The following is a 19067-nucleotide window of genomic DNA, read 5'->3' as shown; positions in this document are numbered from 1 at the left end:
GAGTTTATTGCCTGAGCCGGACGATGCTAAATAATTGTGATAACATCAAATGTGAGAGATGTGAGTGTAATATTCAGGAAGTCGGTACTGATATCGCGACATCGTGTATATGCTATAAAATAGTGAATTAAAACTAAGTAGTGTACCTTGGATATTAAGAGTTTTGACTGATTTGGACTATGCTAATGATAATATACTGGTTTGTGGAAGTATTCACGAGATGTGGAGGGTGCTTGATTGTCTGGTGGAGGAAAGAGAAAAGATGGGATTGGTAATAAATTGTGGAAGGACTGAAATTATTAATATGAACGTGGAGAACCAAATCGATTGTGTAATTAAGAATCATGTGGTGAAGACTGTAGAAAACTTTAAATATCTGGGAACGATTGTATCATCTAATGGATCATTAAACAATGAAATAGAGGAGAGGATTAGACAGGCTTGGCAAGCTGTTGGAATGCTGAAATCTGTTTGGAATAATAATATGCTTTCGGTACATACTAAAGTAATAATTTACAAGTCCATGGTTAGACCAATTTTTATTTATGGGAGAGTTAAAAAAAAAAAAAAAAAAAAAAAACAGATCAGAAAGTATTAGGATTTGAGAATAAAATACTGAGAAGGATACTTGGGATAAAGTGGCACGACAGAGTTACAAATGAAAGAGTAAGGGTTATTACGAGAGTGGAACCAGTTGATGAATATGTGAGACTGTCTCGCTGGAGATGGCAAGAGACAAACATAGGCGGAGTGAGTTCATCGAGGCCCTCCGCATCCCGTGGGATGCCACAGGAAATGAATGATTGAATAATTGATACTGGGCTCTCATAGAGAAGGTGCTGGTGTGCCACTGTACTTTAAAGGCTAACTCAATGCTCGCTGTCTGGCTGTTCGGGTGTATGATGAGATAAACACTGCATGAATGGAGGTGTGACTAAGAGAGTTAAAAAAAAAAAAAAAGTGGAACCTAACACACCAAGCGGAACCTAACCTGAACATACCGGGCGGAACCCAACCTAACATATCGGGCAGAACCCAACCTAACATACCAGGCGGAACCCAACCTAACATACCAGGCGGAACCCAACCTAACATATCGGGCAGAACCCAACCTAACATACCAGGCGGAACCCAACCTAACATACCAGGCGGAACCCAACCTAACATATCGGGCAGAACCCAACCTAACATACCAGGCGGAACCCAACCTAACATATCGGGCAGAACCCAACCTAACATATCGGGCAGAACCCAACCTAACATATCGGGCAGAACCCAACCTAACATACCAGGCGGAACCCAACCTAACATACCAGACGGAACCCAACCTAACATACCAGGCGGAACCCAACCTAACATACCAGGTGGAACCCAACCTAACATACCAGGCGGAACCCAACCTAACATACCAGACGGAACCCAACCTAACATACCAGGCGGAACCCAACCTAACATACCAGACGGAACCCAACCTAACATACCAGGCGGAACCCAACCTAACATACCAGGCGGAACCTAACCTAACATACCAGGCGGAACCCAACCTAACATACCAGGCGGAACCCAACCTAACATATCGGGCGGAACCCAACCTAACATACCAGGCGGAACCCAACCTAACATACCAGGCGGAACCCAACCTAACATATCGGGCGGAACCCAACCTAACATACCAGGCGGAACCCAACCTAACATACCAGGCGGAACCCAACCTAACATACCAGGCGGAACCCAACCTAACATACCAGGCGGAACCCAACCTAACATACCAGGCGGAACCCAACCTAACATACCAGGCGGAACCCAACCTAACATACCGGGCGGGACCTAATCTATAACATACAAGGCGGAACATATCAGCATGGACAACCCAGAGGGAAAGGAACGGGCGGAACATGACGGGCAGAACGTAACCCATGGAACAGCCCAAAGGATAGTCGGAGGCCGGGGAAGCAACGGAAGGAGAGGAGTACGAGATGGATGCTGTGGGGACGGTGATGGAACAAAGAGAAGAGGATAGGGCCGAATCTGGGCTGCAAGAATGCTTAGAAAAATGGCCAGCAGCTGAAAGCAGACAGGCTGAGGCACACGAGAACGTGTACATGAGGGTCCTCATACCGGCTTTGCAAACCCTGCAAGAACAGAACAAGGCAGTCCATGATAGCCTGACACAGTTGGAGAGCACGATGGAAATGGAAGGGAGGAACGAAATGAGCTTAAGGTCGCAGTTATAGCCAGAGACAATAGTGGTAAGTGAAGGACCGGCAGAGGCCAAGATACAGTGATGGCACGGGGGAAATGTGGGAGACTAGGGAACCCCAGCAGGGGGAGCGAGAACAGACGCAAGAGGCCATGACTTTACAACAACATGAGTCGACAGTTAGAGGGGCAAAGGCCAGAGTGGCAGAGGTAAAAAAAAAAAAAAATCGAAACCTACTAGATGGGGAATGGAAGAACCGACACTCGCTACCCTTATGAGCATCGAGATGATAGCCTCCAGCGTGAAGGAATTGATTGCCACTATGAGGATGCCACAGACCCAACTACCAACCATTGAAGGAAATAGCCGGAGGGAGTACTGGGGGTTCATCCGTGTATTTGAACGGCACGTTGGGAGGGCCGCAGTCCCCGCAGTCCCCAGAGGAATATAAGCTGTAGAAGCTCATGCAAGCATGTGCAGAGCCTGTCAGGGACACACTACAAATGTGCAACTATTTGGACCCACGAGAGGGTTACAAGAAGGAGATGGCCATATTGGAGGACAGATACGGACACAGACATCAGTACGTCCGAGAGATTGTGGGAGAAATACTTGAAAGGGCCCATGATCAGGGATGAGGATGAGGGTGGCCTTAGAAAGTTAGCCAATGAGTCAGAGTCATGTATTTTGAGTCTGGAGACCATCGGGAGATTACGGGAGTTGGACACCTCTCACTTGATGGGCACACTCTAGTGTTGGTTACCTGAGAGGGCACTTATGTGGTATGAGGACGAAACCTTTGCCCACAAACAAACGATACGGGTATTATCTTGACATTAAATGGTCAAAAAAAAAAAAAAAACTATATTCTGGAGGAGGCGGACAGAGTGTGTGTGAGGAGGGGAACTGAGGAAAGGGGAGCGTCCACCAAGCGGGCCATTGAGGTTGGTGCTAGAGGGAATCCAGACAGGCGTGTGATTGGCTTGGCCACCGTTGGTGATGACGAACCTGCATGTGAGAGAGACATGTCGGCTGTGCACGGGGCTGCACACACTGGTGAGATGCAAGAAATTCTGTGTCATGAGAGTGGAAGAAAGGAGGGCCACGGTCAGACGGCTCAAATACTGTTATGTTTGCTTGAACGATACCCGCTTAGCAGCTGCGTGCCGGGCCTCACTATGGTGTGACATAGAGGGTTGTACTGGGAAGCATTTGCGATGGATACACCCGACTGGACCAGTAAGGCAAAGGCAGGAGTCCCGGTACCATGGGGAACCCAGGAAGAGAGACAGAGCAAAAACCACAGATGGAGGATGAGAGGAAGCCGAGAAATGATCGTCATTGATACACTCAGTGGGAATGGGTGCATGGAAGCAAGCAGGGGGTACACAGAGCAGAGCTGGAGAGAAGTGCTTCCTGTGGATGGGCTGACAAACGGGATGAGGCAGGCATGGAGGGAACACTTAAGAGGCCCAAGCTAAAAAGGGGCAAAAGCAGGAACGAATGACTCACCACCACGGCTTCACAAGGTGGCGTTGGCCGTTGCTGAGGTAAAGGTGGCTAGCGAAGGATTGGATGCCGTGGTCCAGACGAGAGAGCACTTTTGGACTCTGGCAGCAACCAAACCTTCTGTACGACCCAGTTGGCAAGCAGGCTTAGGGGCACCAGGGAGAACTACATGGGTAACACTAGACACTGTAACTCGGATGACGGTGCAGCAAACTGAGGAGATAGACTTAGCGGTTAGCAGCAGGTGCTGCCGTAAACCGAACCGGAAGATATCGCTGCCTGGATGATTGTCACTCAGCAACTCCCTGCAACGCTGAAGGATTCAGTAGCCTCTGTACAGGACATGGCACGATGGAGTGATTTGGTGGGAATAGAGCCACTGAACACGTACGAAGGTGAGGTACAACTACTGATTGGTCTTGATGCGCCATGAACATTGACGCCCTTGGAGGTCGGGGCTGGAAGCAGTGGAGAACCTTTGCAATAAGGACACCGCTGGGATGGACCATCAGAGGACCTGTACGACCTCGTGCTGAGGTGGAGGACAGACCAGATGAGGTAGGATGTGTGGCCGTAGTCGACTGCAACTCTCAGGAAACACGACTGGAAGAGTAAGTGCGACAGTTTTGGGAACTGGATGCAAGTTACCTGAAGAAGGGAGATGGCTAATCCACTGAAGACAATAGGGTGATAAATCGTGGTCGGCAAAGGTGATGGGACATTACAACCCCCTATATCACTCAGACGAAATCCACCCAAGCTCCCAGACAACAAGTTGATGGGATTGAGGAGGTTAGAGGGCCTGAAGAAGAGGCTGCTCAGGGACCCACCCTTATGCCGGTGCAATGCAAAAGAGACACAGCTGCTGCTAGATGAAGGTTACGCCGAATCAGTTCCCGATAATGAACGTCACACAAGGCCTCACGTGACTTGGCATCTGCCACACCATCCGGTGTTAAACCCGAACGAGCCCGGAAGGGTGCATATCGTGTTTGACTGTGCAGCAAAATGTTGGTCGGTGTCTTTAAACAGCCAGGTACTACAAAGGCCCGACCTAAATACAAACTGTTGGGGGTACTCCTTCGGTTTCGCCAAGGATCGGTGACCCTCATGGCGGACATAGAGGCTATGTTTCACCAGGTCAAAGTAGCTCTGGAACACAGGGACGCCCTACGATTTCTTTGGTGGCCGGAAGGGGATGTACAGTGGACTCCCCAGGCATACTGGATGACAGTACACCTTTCGGTGGAGTCTGGAGTCCGTCATGTGCCTCGTATGCCTTAAAACGAACCTTCCTTGATCACAGAGATGTATGTCCTAATGACGTGGTGGGTGCCCAACGAAAATTTATGTGGACGACCTGCTTATTTCAATGCAGCCCGCCGACGAAGGAGTAAGAATGGCAGAACAACTGCGGCACGTCACCTCACTGGGGGCTTCTGACTCACCAAGTGGACAAGCAACAATAAGGAAGCACTTGAATCCGTTCCCAAATCAGAAGGGCATATGGGAGTAAAGGAGATTGATCTAGAATGCGAGCCTCTCCCAACAGAACGAGCACTTGGAGCAAGGTGAGACCTAGAGAAGGACCAAATGGCGATGGTCATCAAGCACTTTGAGCAAGAAGGGTTAACTAAAGGAAGGGGCCTCTTGTGTGTAATCAGCTCAGTGTATGATCTGCTTGGATTCCTTGCGCCATTCCTCATTCGCGCCGAGGTCATCTTCCGAGAGAAATGCATAAGGAAGAAAGGGTGGGATGAGGCTATATCTGGCAGCAATGGGGTACGGTGGGACGGAGACTGATTGACCGGGTGTTAAAGGGTGTCACGTTTGTTACCGAGTCAATTTGGAAGGAGTCACTGCAAGGACAAGCTGACCTCCCTACCAACAGGGTATGCGTGGTGAAGGCACTATTCATTCACACTGGAGTGGACTGCTTTGGACCATTCACCACAAAGCAGGGTAGGAAACGGGTGAAGTGGTGAGGTTGTCTGTTCGCTTGTCTGAACTCGAGAGCCATACACCTGGAGATTCCCAATGGACTAGATGCTGACTCTTTCCTCAATGCAATGACACGCTTCTCAACAAGGAGGGGTGTACCAGGGCACATTCGTTCTGACAATGGAACAAACATGATTAGAGCAGATAAGGAACTCCAGGCTGCAACTCTCAGCTGGGAAAGGGATGACAAGGTCCACAATGCATTGTTAAGGAAAGGAACTGAGTGGGAGTTCAACCCACCACATGCATCACACATGGGCGGTGTCTGGGAACGACAGATCCAGACAGTCAACAAGGTCTTGCAAGCGATAGTAGGTGCGCAAGTTGTGGACGATGATCGACTCCACACACTCTTCTGTGAAGTGGAGGAGATAGTCAATGGAAGGCCCATCACATCGACCTTCAGTGACGTCAGCGACCTCGAAGCGCTTACTCCACCGCATATTCTGCGCCCTAAGACAGTAACCCTCTGCCCGTTAGGAGGTAAAGCCGAAAAGCCTATAAGGGACACATATTGGAAGAGTTGGAAGCACGCACATTTCCTAGTGGACCAATTCTGGAAGCGATGGTTGCAGGTGTACCCACCATCCTGACGACAACGTCAGACGCAGTTCAAGCGGTTGCGTAATTTCCAAGTGGGGGACCTGGTATTGGTGACGGATTGGAATGTACCCGTAATCACTGGGTTCTGAGAAGACTGGTAGAGGCGAATCCCGGTGACGATGGTGTGGTGAGACACGTGAAGGTCAGGACGTCTGCAGGCAAATCCTAACCCGCTGTGCAAACAAGCTGTGTCTGCTGGAAGGGAGCAGCGAGTGAAAGGGTACATGGTGTTGGTTGTAACAGACCAACGAGGGGAGTCTTACTGCATCTAACGCGGTAAAGGAGGGAAAGAGAGAGAGAGAGAGAGAGAGAGAGAGAGAGAGAGAGAGAGGGGGGGGGGAGAGAGTGAGAGAGTGCAGGAGAGACATAGGGATGCTTACGCGATGTTTACACGGTTATATAAGGTCGCGTAAGCATAACATCCATCAGCGTGGCGATAATGAATACCAGGCCTTATAATAGACGCTATGGGCGAGTGTGGGTCAGTGTGTGGGTAGCCGGGGACAAGTGAGGGACGAGGAACTGTTGATCCTGTGGATTTACTAGACAGAGACTCCAAAGGGTGGAGTTCAGGTACGATGTGTGACTCCACGACCATCCTGTGAAGGTGTTATCGCTGTGAGGATATTACGCCCGTGAGGGACTAGTGTTGTGCACTTCACACCCCTACCCACACACTGATAGTGTAAGTCGAAAATTGGACCCACCACAAGTGAGTTGCCCTTGCTTACTTTTAAGAATATTTATTAACCTGCACGTGGTTGATGTCATGACATAACCCGATTATAAATGCAGGAAAGTAAGGACGTGAATTTAAAGCGATATGTGTATACGAAGTAAACTGTGATATAACAGCATACTGAAAGAGTAAAACTGCATCTCCAGGTATGACCGAACAAACAATTGAGTCCAGCTGGGCGGGTTTCATTACCCCGTTTCCCCCTCCATGAGTGCAAGCGCCTACAGTAGTAGTCTTTTTCCTGCCATTGAGCTAAGTGAATGAGGCGACACGAGGACGAAAATCTCTCTCTCTCTCTCTCTCTCTCTCTCTCTCCTACAGAGGTGGGGCTAACAGAAAGGAGTCACGGAGGATGAGGAAAGAAGGAAAAGGAAAAATGATACATATAATGCAATATGGGAGAGGCGCTGACGGTTAAGACTATGTAATACATTTCTGTATGAATGAATGAATGAATGAAGAATGAGAGAAGGTGGCACCAAGCCTTGAGAAGCTATGTGGCACTAAGGTAGCAAAGAAGGGCGGACAATTAAATTCGATGCAAACTACGCCGAGCAGAAAGAAGAGCAATAATATTAGAAACAGAAAATGTGAGAGTCACCAAGGGAGTCACTAAGCAACGAGGGGCGAGGTAATAAAGACAGGAAGGGAAAAGTAGAGCGACGGACGTGGAGAATGAATGAACAGTCGAGAAAAAGGTGTCGAATAGTCAAGGGGCAGTTAGGATGTGACCAACGTGGCGGGGGGTCACCACTCATTAAGTGACCGTGAGTAAGGCGGGTGTGACCCAAGCGAAGGTAAGCAAGGACAGTCTCCCATCGACGATTGGGATGAGTGGAAATAGACCAAGGAAGAACAGAATGTTTAACAAGATGAAGTTTATTGGTGACCTGGGAGTTCAAGAAAGTTTGCCACAGGTCACGGAAGAGGTGAGTAAGAATAGAAAAGCAATCACAAGCAGGAATAGGTCGAGCAGAAGACGTGACAGACCGGGCAGCAGAGCGAGCCAGCGAGTCTGCACGTACATTACCAGTAATTCCAACTTGACCAGCGACCCAGCAAAACTGAATTGACTTCTTGCGCACAGTAAAACGGAAGAGCCACTCTTGACTTTGGGTGACAAGGGGATGAGAAGAAGATGGGGCCCGTAGAGAAGAAAGTGCACTGTGAGAATCGAAGAAGATAAGAAAAGAGGAGGAAGAGGAACGAAACAGAGACTTCAGGGCGAAAAGAATAGCACAAAGTTCCGCTGTGAGAACACCCACAACAGAAGGGATGGAATTGGAAAAAGAAGCCTCAGGGGAGACAACAGCAAAACCAACACCATGAAGGGATTTGGAACCATCGGTAAAGATGGGAGTAGCAGAAGAATGAGAGAATATGTGTTCAACAAGAAGGGATCGGAGAGCGACAGGAGAATGAAGAGAGCGAGAACAAGGGAGAAAAGAAGAACAGACCACTGGAGGAGGTAAAAGCCAAGGGGGAATGAAACAGGACAAAAAGAATGGGTGGAAAGGTGGGACCAATAGACTGAAGAAGGGCAGGGACACGGAGGGAGAAAGGAAGGATGAGATGAGAAGCAGACTGAAAAGAACGGGGGGGGGGGGGAGAGAGAGGAGGGCGGAGCAATTTCTTAGAAGGAAACTGAAGCAGACTTAACTGTATACAGGAAGAGAACGACGAGAAGAGAGGGGGAGGGGACGCCCGATTCGCCGTAATGGCTTGTGACCGGGGTTGACCGAAAGGCACCTATGGCTAAACGAAGACCACCATGATGAGGGAAGTCAAGTTTCGAAAGAGTATAGGCAGAGGCAGAAGAACAGACTTGACATCCATAATCAAGTTCAGGAAGAATAGGGACAAAGTGGACGCGAAGAAGCGTGTTGCGATCAGCGCCCCAAGAAAAGTAAGACAGAGCTTGTAGTAAGTGAAGACGAGGAAATGCGGAAGAACGAAGGAAAGAACATGCGCATTCCAATTTAACTGGGAGTCAAAGACAAGACAAGGAAAGGTTGCAGAAGATCGATAAGGAAGAGGGGCGTCATACAGGTAAAGAGGTGGTTGTACAGTACATTTCTGTATGAAGAAAACACGGCAAAACGATACCACTGACCCACTGAACCAGCTACATCTTCTAGTCGTCTACTTATTCATTTTATTGCTAACCCTAGACGATTCTATTTACTGAGAATAAAAGAAGTTTGTATCTATCCTCTTCAGCTAGAAACATTTCCCCTATGGTGAATAAAACTTTGATGATAACAAGAATATAAAATACGGAAGGGGTTAAATTAATCGGGAATTCCTGCTCCAACAGATAATTTACAGACAACTTCAAGATCCAACAGAGGACGTGCTAAATGCGTAATGGAGAAGGCCAAAGTAACAGTCATGATATTCACTCATGGTCTCAAATCCACTCCCTTCTCTTATTTAATGGGTGTGGACATATAAGGAGTAAACATCCTAAGAAATAATAAGACAAGATACGATATGTACATGGATCATCTATTACGGTATATGATAAAACTCGTATATCGTTTGGTTTCTATCTACAGGCCGACTTCTACAACGAGACATCAACATACCGGTATAATATACATCCACCAAACAATCTAATCGAAACTCGCGGGAAAAGTGAAGAACACCATGTAGGCTACAAGAGAAAACTGAAATGAATATCCTGTAAGATAAGACGAATGCAAACATATAACACTGGAAAGGAACCCCCCTCCCCCCTAAAAAACAAAAATGAATAATTTTCCTGAGTGATTTAGTAACTGGGACGAGTTTTATACCCAACCCGTTCCACTCACAGCCTGAGCCCATCAAGCCTGTACAAGGAACTTTTAATAGGTTAGTTCACTCATCCACTCTATTAAGATCACTACCTTCCTTACGGTACTTCATTCCTAACAAGAATTTTTCCAGTTTGTAAGTACTTGCTGGAAGGTGGGGGGTCCTATCATCCGTTCAGTCAATGTAGGGATGCCTTGTGGTCTCTACACTGAGTGACAAGCCAAATAGTTTCCTGTGCTTAGGAAACCGTCTACTACCCTGGGTGGTAACCATATAGGCGGGGTTTGGGGGCGGGTTAAATGTCCCCCAGATTACCCTATCTAAAATCACTAAATAATGGCAGACGTTTCGGAGGGCCTCGGAGGACCCAGTACCTGCCCAGGGTCCCAACTAAATAGGCAGATTTATATGGTCATGTGGAATGTGAGAGGTGTGAATGAGGAAAGCAGGAGGATTGAAGTAGTGAATGTGTTAAAGAGTACGAGATATGCCGTGATGGCACCGTGTGAAACAAAGATGAAAAGGTGTGAAGTGGAGGAGTGGGAGGGTGTGAAATGTGTAAGGTCGGACATGAACGGGCGAGGAAGATGCAAGGGAGGAGTTGCTTTGTTGATGAATGGAGTGCGGCAGAGTGGATGAAAGATTAAAAATGTGTCAGCTCGAGACGTGTGTATGTCAGGTTCAAGTCTGAAAAGATAGTAGTGGCAGTGATTGTAGTGTATGCACCATGTGATGACAGGAGCAAGACAGAGAAAGACAGGTTTTGGGATGAGCTGCATAAAGCAGTGGGAGAAATGCCCAGGAGTTATAAAGTGACTAATGGGCGATATGAATGGAAGGATAGGCACTGGTCCTGTGAATGATATGATGGGTAATAAAGGAGTACCAGGAGAGAATGATACTGGGAAGCGACTGAAGGACATCTGTCAGGAAAGGAGGTTGTGTATTTGTAATTTTTATTTCAAACACAAAAATGCACATAAATATACATGGTATAGAGGGAATGGACATCATGTTGCAAGGAGCCTGATTCATTACGTGTTCGAAGAGGAATCGATGCTGGGAAGTGTTGCTGATACGAGGGTAGTGGCAGGATGATGTGGAAGTTTGTCAGGTCATATGATTGTGATATGCAAGATCAAGCTGAGAGGAGTGAGGTAGACCAAGAGAGAGAGGTGCAGTCAGGAAGATAGATTGAAGTCGAGAAGCTGAGGATGAAAGAATTGGCAGATGAACACAGGGCCAAAGTAGGGGAGGAGTTGGAATCAGTGAACTGGAATTAAATGGATCTGGACAACCTGTGGAATATATATATGGATTGCATAGTTAGGAATGATAAAGCAGTGTGTGGTATGGCAAGAATAATAACAAAGAAAGGTACCGTACGGCTTGGTGGGATGAAAAGGTTAAGAAAGCAGTGGAGGAAAAGAGGAAGAAGTGGCTAGAGTGATTACAGGACAGGGGTTCAACTGAAATAAGAACTAAATATATTGACAGCAAAAAGCACATAACAAGTGAAGAGGAAAAAGGAGGTGAATGATGATCTATGAAGAAAAATGAATGCAAATCACTCTGAAAATACGAAGTTATTCTGGAAAGAGGTGGGGAAATGTAGAAGTGACAATGGAAAGAAATGGGAAATTGTGAAGGATGTAAATGGTAAATTAGTAACCCATGCGGTTGAAGTAAGGACCAGATGGAAAGAATATTTTGAAAGTCTGATTAATGGGAATGGAGAGAGAGAGCGAGTGTAAACATGACTAGTTTTAGGGGTGTACAGAGAAGGAATGCAGTGTCAAGAAACGTGACACTTGCAGAGATGAAGAACGCTGCGAAGTGGCTGAAAAATGGGAAAGTAGCTGGGGTTGATGTGGTGTATGCAGATATGATTAAATGTAGTGGACAGAGAAGAATGAAGGGCTTCTTGGAGATATGTAAGAAGGCATGGACGAATGAAACTGTGCCAGTAGAGTAGAAAAAGGCAGTTGTTGTACTACTGTACAAAAAACAAAGGTGAGCAAAGTGAGCGCAAGAATTATTGTGGCATAAGTCTACTGAGTGTTGTAAGGAATGTATATGGAAGAGTTATTACAAAGAAAGTAAGAGAGATGTCAGAAGGCCTACTGAGTGACGAACAGGATGGCTTTACGAGTAGCAGAGGATGTGTGGATCAAATATTTGCAAAGAGGCAAATAGTGGAGAAGACTTGTGAGATGGACTAAAGGTGTTTATGGCATTTATGGATCTGGAAAGGGCATACGACAAAAGTAAACAGCGAGGGATTGTGGAAAGTTATGCGCATGTACGTGTATAGGGTAAGCTGCTAAGTACCGTTAAGAGTTATTATGATGGTGGTGTGGCATTTGTAAGGGTTATTGGGCATCTAAGTGCAATGGTTCACGATCAACGTGGGTGTGCGACAAGGTTGTGTGATGTCCCCATGGTTGTTCAGTATATATATATATATATATATATATATATATGGATGGGGTGGTGAGAGAAGTCACGAGTAATGGAGAGAGGGATGGCGTTGGTAATAAATGTCGATGGATGGAATATCTCAAATTTGATGTAGGCTATGCTGATGATGCAGTGCTACTTGCAAATACCGGACATGAGCTTAGTAGTCCAGTGAAGAGTTTTGTATGTATCTGTGAGCGTCGTGTCTTGAGCGTAAATGTAGAATGGAGTAAAGTTATGGTTATTGAGAGAGACGGTGGCCCCCAGTGTGACGTTACAGTGAACGGAGAGAGACTAGAATTGGTGAGAGTTCAAATATCTAGGTACAGTGACAGAAAAGAGAGGAAAATGTGCAAAAGAAGTGGAAAGCAGAATGACACAAGGAAGTTGCTGGTGCTATGAAAGCTTTGATAAGAAACAGGCTTGAATGTTGCAGCTGCACGAGGTTTACATGATGGAGTGTTAGTGCCAACTTTAGCATACGGGTGTGAGACTATGGTGTGGCATGAAAATGAAAAGTCAAGAGTAAAAGCAGTAGAGATGGGACTGCTGAGGAAGGTACTATATGTAGAGTACAGAGAATGGATAGGATACGGAATGAAGTGATTCGTGAAAGATGCGGAATGAAATCTGTGGACACCAGAATCGAAGAGAATACTGAGATGGTATGGACATGTGGAGGGAATGGATGACAATAGAGTGGTGAAAAAGGTATATCTGAGCGAATTTGAAGGAGGAAGGCGAGGCAGGCCAAGAAGAAGGTGGAATGATTTGGTGGATGAGTGTGTGAGAGGTATGGAAGTTGCTGAGACTAAGGGACTGACAAGAGATCGACCTGGCTGGATGAACTTTGTGCGAAACAGAGTATGACCAGGGATTTGGGACCCCTTTTTAACGTGACAGCGCTCGGATGCTACAGAACTTGGTGAAATTTTTTTGCCTGTCAGGTGGAACCATGATTCCGTGGGCTTGAATGATGAGTGAATGGATGCGTGGCCCATTGAATTGGGCAAACTTTGGCTGTCTGGACGCTGCTACTTCTGACCCCTCCCTAGGGTGGGAATGGAGGTCCGGATGATGATACTGATGATATAAACATTTGCCCCAGTTCTGTACTGTGCCTGCCCGTAAGACCTCACTGGTGCCTCATTTACTCCATCTCATTATTATTTTCATCCACTAAACACCCGTTAAATCACCCATTACTTAATCAACATCTTTCAAGTGAGTGGTTTTATATTTTTTTTCATGTTTTTCTCATGAATGTTCCTTATATCCTTTTTTTGTGCTTCTGCACACTTCCTAAGGAATCTATATCCATTTTATAGTACGAATATCGAAACTGTACCGTATAATCTAAGTATGACCTTACTAAAGAATGACAAAGCAGTGGTACCAATAATAATCACGTTTTAGCTCATAGAGATACCCCATTCACTTAAGCCAGTCGCGAATAGCCCAGAAACTGTCTGAAGGTTGTTGCTGATTGGCTGGTGCATTACTAGGCGTAGCAGCGGACAGCGAGGTGTTCCCGATCAGCTTGACTATGGTGTTCTCCGGTGCTTCAGTTTATTCTGAATGTACATTATTTGTTTTTTATTACATCCTTATATTACATACACTGAAAAGTACCTATGACAGTCACTGCCATTCAACAAGGCCTGAGACACGCCGTGGATACGGAATGGTAACGACCTCTGTCCCTTACTCGGTACTGCCGATGCTGAGAGCGTTCGACCAGTGGTATAGCCATGGAGCTATTCCTACCTCCATGGGTATAGCTATCCCACCACCAACTCTACCACTCCACTTTTACCCCGTTGAGTTGACCAGTCATGGACGTCCATATATTTACTTCAAATGAGAGTTAAGTGAATATCCTATAGATGGCGTGCTTTTGTTATTGTTTTCCTTTTTTGCACAATGTTATGATGCGATAAAAGGTTCTGTAAATCATAAAATGCAAAACTGAACTGATCGACCCTGCAACTAGAGAGAGAAAAAAAAATCATTGCTCTCGCTTTATTAGATAAAAAGTTATCAGCTTCTGAAAAGCGTGACTATCAGGTCGGGTCGCTTGTTGCATCCTCCGCCCATACACAACAGTAAACTCTGCATCCTTGCTTCGCTCGCTCATCTGTAATTACTTTGGAGAGCCAGCTGTACATTATAAATATATCCTAGGTCTCTGTTCAATATGTTACCAGTATTTTTTTACCTTTTTACAAACCATAACTCCATGATCCCTCTCATCCCGATTTATTACGGTAATTTCTGCATTCTACAGTTTGCATTTAGTGTCTCCGACATGCTTGCTTTGATGATGTGCATGCACTCATCTGTCAACATTCACACTCTTGGTGTTTAGTATCAAGTTTTATGCAGTTGATTAGATACTCATGCTAACTACAGATGTCGAAAGTCAAGATCACGGGGCAAAGTGAATTCATATATATATATATATATATATATATATATATATATATATATATATATATATATAACTGAAGAGAGCTAAGAGCTAGTGAGGTATAACATTTTCTGGTTATTTTGTGGCATTTTACTTAGGGTAGGTTTGATTATGTTTGCTGCATTAAAATCTAGGCAAGATTAGGTTTAGGTGAATTTTTAGTATCTTCTAAGATTTTTCATTGATTTCTAGTCAAATGGTATGAAGCAAGGCACAAGGTATTCCATCACCGCCGTGGCTGTTATATCCACAAGAAGCAGATATTATAACCTGCATTTCACCCAAATAAAATAATCATTGTAACTTATGCCTTCTGCCGAGTTAAAAACTGGCTGACGGGTGAAAGGTGGGAGTCATTATACTCACTGGAGTTCTTTATTAGCATTTTTTTTTTTAATACAAAACAAACGACCAATTCATTTTTTAGGTATATTATTACATTTCTGAAAAATGACCATTAACTTTCTTTTTACTGGAATGACCTTTTATATTAACTTCTTTTTACTGGAATGACCTTTCATATTTCATTCTTCTTCCTGGAATGGCCTTATATACTTCATTCTTTTCCTTTTCATACGATTTAATTTAGTTTTCGAGACTTCGAACCGGTGGCGTCCGATACAGTTTCATAAATCCATTCGGTACGAGAGATCTTTCCTAAATTCAAAACATTCGTCTACACTCAACAGATGGCAATATAAAATTAATATGTCGCCGGATTTAGAGTTAGGCTTAATGTTTACCATTTCGTCCACAACGAAAAAGAAAACACAGTCCAGCATTTCTGTACCCTTTTCGTGACAGACCGTGCCAGACTTAACAAGAGACTGTAACCTTACCTGATTGAAAATGCATGCTATAGTTGCTGAGGAAAATATTATCATACCATACATTGTAATAATAATGATGAATCTGCACCAAATGGCTACATGGCACTGCAAGAGTAGATGGAAAATAAAGGCCCGAAGAAACGGAAATATCAAGGAGAGGTAGGTCAGAAGAGCAGATGAGGACAGTAAGGAAAGACCACAGACAAAAAGGCCCCTAGTCGCCTCTTACAACAAGGATAAAGGAGAAGAATATCTCTTTCCCCTCACCAAGGGGACTATGCTTCACGTTCTATTTGCTATCATATAAAAGCAAAAAAAGCACACTTACCATTACTGCATTTGTCCTAGACCTCCATATACCCTCTCTGCCAACAGCATCAATATCACAGGCTAAATCAGCACAAACCACCACCAAAACACGTAATCCCTGATCCAAATCGTTCCAACCGATGCCATGCCATTCAAGGACTACATGCGCAAATAATTTGTGTAGTGTAAGATGTAATTATAATGCTGAGAAATAATCAACAATAGACTAAAAGTCGTATTTCATAATTTTTCTCTAAAAATACTGCGCATATTCTTGTGAGTTGCGTGATATAACTTTTCCCTCAAGCATTACCATTCTCCCTAGTATTTACCTTTTTTTGTTTTTTAATTAACCGATTTAATGTGTAGTTCGTCAACTATAATGCAAGTGGACAGTAGTAAAACATTTTTAATAGTGTATCTACGCTCCTCATGGGATAACATTGGATTAGATGATGACTGAATGAATTATATGATCTTCGACTTAATTTGCATTTAAATATAGTGCCTCCTACGCTATAGCTTCACCAACATAGCCACAAGAAAAAAAAAAAAAAAAAAAAAAAATTTTCAGGCAACAGACTGGAGGTCACGATGGCAAAGAAATGTAGAACATTAGTACATAACCCTCAGTCTTACTGCTATAGATATTGGCCGCCCAGTGACGGAAGTGTCACAGAAGTGGCTACATATGCTTTGCTGGAGCAAAAGCCAGGATTCCAATGGCTTGAATGGCTGGCCCATTTCATCTAGCGTGCCATAACTAATTTTTCCACTTTTTGAGCTGTTTCAAAATCTCACTTCACCCATCCTGTAGGTGGGAGTCAGAGGAGGGGATTGACTTCACTCAGCTGGATTCATATGTTACTTTCTGTAAAAGATGTCACTTCTTATGCCACATACCGGTACTCTCATGTTACTATGAGCCAAGACATTACATAGACAGGGTACCAAAGAGTTTCTTAAAGTGAGACTGAGGATAATGCTGGAAGAGGCAGACCTTACATGGTATGGGGAAAAAAAAAAAAAAAAAAAAAAAAAAAAAAAAGCTGAACTGTACAGTGGGAAGAAGGAAGCACGAGGAAACGTGTTTCCTCATGCTTCCCTCTTTCATCCCCCTCCTGGGGAAGGGATAAGAATACTTCCTCAGTATCTCTGTTCCAAGAGGCAACTAAAAGGGCCTGTTTGTCTTCAGTCTTTCTCTCCTACTGTCCTCTTCTCCTCTGTCCAACTTGTCTTCTTGATACTGCTGAGTTTCTTCTGGCTTTTTCCCCCTAACTCCTATCAGGTTAGACAATTGTTTTCAAGACAAGAATAGTTTAAGGACTTCTCATTGATGTTGACACTTCCTGAGTCAAGCAATTCAACCAGCTGACCAATCATGCCACTCCATTGCCAAGCCACTTCAGTACTAAAACCACTTAAATGCCAAGATCACTTATATGCCAAGCCACTTCTATGCCAAACCCACTTCAATGCTATCACTTCAGTGCCAAGAACACTGCTATGTCAAAACCACTTCTCTGTCTCCCTCCCCGATTCTGTTTAGTTGCTAGTTACACATCTTTGCTCTGAATTGGTGCCACAAGGTCTTCGATAACTGGCACTAGGAATCCATTATTCAATTCATGGCCATCCCATTTGAGGGTTCACAGGAGGGAGCACAGCATCAGAGATGATTATGTGGAACTTATTAAACCCCTTGTTATTAGAGTTAGGAATCTGGTTTGATAGCTTCTAGTGCCCCTCACACTTAATTAACAAGACTGAAGATCAGCTGACTCACTCAGGTGCATGAAGAATAAATACACATCCTCCCCATACGTCTGCTCATTTTAGTCCAGTAGTTATTTGAACTAAGCTCTTACAGGGACAATAGTTTTTATCCATTTCATTTCCATGCTTCTGGCTGTTCAACATATCCAGTGAAATCAGGCACATACTCCGCGCACCATTCGAGCCTCCAGAATCCTGCCTCTATTTTACAGACACACCTTTCCACACTTAGGAGCAGGAATACCACCCCTGAAATAGTACCTTAATACTCATCATACTGTGCACTATTCCCAGAAATTCCAGAGTCAAATTATGTGGTGGTTTTCCCCTAATGGGTTGGGTGGGATTCCAAGGGCTTGAATGGTAAGTGAACGAGTGTGGCCCATATAATTGGGCACTTTTTTTTTTTTTTTTTACCCTCTGAACCTTACCTAACTATCCTTACATGGGCTACGTGATGAATGGTATATATACTGTACATACCCAACCTATTATACATCTATCTATCTATTGCCAGACGCCATAATCCCATAAGGGGTGGCCATTTGGGTTATTTGTTTTACGGGGAGGGGCACTAACTCTCCACCAACCCACTTGTTGACACGTAGGGAGCACATATGGTTTGGTTATACGATTACCACCCAGTGCTGTCAATGGTTTCTTTGCTTACAGGAAACCATTTGGCTTGTCACTCAATGTAAAACCACCTGTAAAGGGAAAGAAAAGCATTTCTTTTCTTCTTGTGAGGAAAGATGGGAGAAATAGGAGGAGAGAAGGGCAGACACAGAAAAAGAATAATAAAGGCTAAGGAAGAAGTAGGCAGCACTACATCAAGTGAGCGGACGATGGTCGCCACCACCTGCCACTATTACATACTTATAAATAGAACATAGTACATTTTATATTATACATTATATATATATATATATATATATATATATATATATATATATATATATATATATATATATAACGTTAATAAAACCTTAATGTTCACTTGTCAGAACTTTCAACAAAGATTGTTAGTTTTAAATTTTCCTTGCATGAAAGGTCAGCAAACCAGTCATATTTTAGAGATTCACTAAACCTTCACTACAGTTAAGTTCCATACATGGTTCAGTAGGTAAGATTTAAGATTCTCATTTTCCTAACTTATCACATGTGTCACTGCTCAACCTCAGTATATTTCTGTAATACAGTATAAGCACCTATCTTGTTACTGTAATTTAACCTTAAATTTTGATAAGCCATGACACTACTGACAATTCTACATGATAAAAAAGGGATTATTCCTCCTGAGCTAGGCCTAGATAGATCATATAGCCCTGCTAGGGTTACAGGAGAGCGCTACCCCTCCCACCAAAGGTGGCT

The sequence above is a fragment of the Coenobita brevimanus genome, chromosome 57 (assembly GCF_032717465.1).
Source record: "Coenobita brevimanus isolate Jiangsu-jjx chromosome 57, ASM3271746v2, whole genome shotgun sequence".
NCBI classification, from domain to species: domain Eukaryota; kingdom Metazoa; phylum Arthropoda; class Malacostraca; order Decapoda; family Coenobitidae; genus Coenobita; species Coenobita brevimanus.
Note: the sequence above shows the minus strand (reverse complement) of the source record.